This window comes from Octopus bimaculoides, chromosome 4 (genome assembly GCF_001194135.2).
Source record: "Octopus bimaculoides isolate UCB-OBI-ISO-001 chromosome 4, ASM119413v2, whole genome shotgun sequence".
Taxonomy (NCBI): Eukaryota; Metazoa; Mollusca; class Cephalopoda; order Octopoda; family Octopodidae; genus Octopus; species Octopus bimaculoides.
In genome coordinates, this window is record NC_068984.1 from 87802235 (window position 1) to 87803561 (window position 1327).

Consider the following 1327-nt stretch of genomic DNA (forward strand, 5'->3'; position numbering starts at 1 on the left):
TATATATATGCCCCTTGGAAGTACACCACAGTGTGACCAATTCCACAAGAAGTACCATCTTTCTGACATTTTCAACTACAAATCCATTGCTCGCACTTCCAATAGCTGAAAAGCAATAAAATCAACCACCTTTTGTGAAAACTATATCTCCTCCTCATAGATTATCACCCGTATGCCCTACTAAGGACCACATCACCTGGAGACTTGCTTTCCTGTTCATTTACCCGTGGTCAATCGCCCTTGAGAACTCATGTATCATTAATATTTTGTAGTTGATATTTGCGAAGTCTTTCACTGCGAATGGTATGAGGACCTCCAAGCTGACCACCTAAGATCTGTATCTGTGCAGATTTCTTGCGTCGAGGTGGATCTCACTATTTCAAGAGTGTCGTTGGGAGTTCTCTCCGATCTTTTTTCTATTAACTCTGATGTAACCTTGGGTTCGGTAAAGTTTCATTCAGGAACACGACATTCCCCGTTACCAGAAGTCAATAGTTATATTATCCAGAAGTCAATGTGTCGAACATAAAAATTACTGAACAATAACTATTAGGTCATCCCATAAGTTCTGTCCGAATTTTGAATAAAGAAAACAAGTGTTGAAATTTAATCATCAATGTACTTTCCCTGATTATCTATGACTTCCTTCCATCTGTTTACAAGCTTTTTAATCCCATCAATGTAAAACTTCTTTTGGTTTCTAATCGAAGAACTCTGAAATGTCAGTTTCGACCTCCTCCTGGCTTGCGAAAGTTATGTCCCCAAATGATTCTGTAAACTCCGAAACAAATGGTAGTCTGAAGGAACATGGTCGAGAGAATAAAGTGGATGAGGAATTTTCACCCAACCAAGCTCTTGGATCTTCTGTGATGTGATCTATGCAGTGTGGGGTCGCGCATTGTCCTGATGAAACATCACTCCTTTTAGATTCACTAAAGCGGGTCTATTTTACTTCAAAGCTTGTCTCAAACGCTCTAATTGCTGACAGTAGACTTGAGCATTGATTGTTGCATTAGGTGGTAACAGTTCAAAGTGAATTACTCCGTTGCAATCCCACCAGATAGAGAGAAGAACCTTTTTTCCATGAAGTTCCCTTCTCGGTTGTGGTTGAGCTTTTTCCCTTTTACCAAGTCACTGTTTAAGGCGTTTATTTTTCGTCACCAGTCACAAGTTTATCCAAAAAGGGTGAAAGAGTTCGCGAGAATGGATAGAATAGCAGATGTCAACTCGGGATTTGAGGTTGCTTTCAGACAATTCATGAAGCACCCTTTTCCAAGTTTAGGAACCTTTCCAAGTTGTTGAATATGACGATGAACAGTTGTATGGT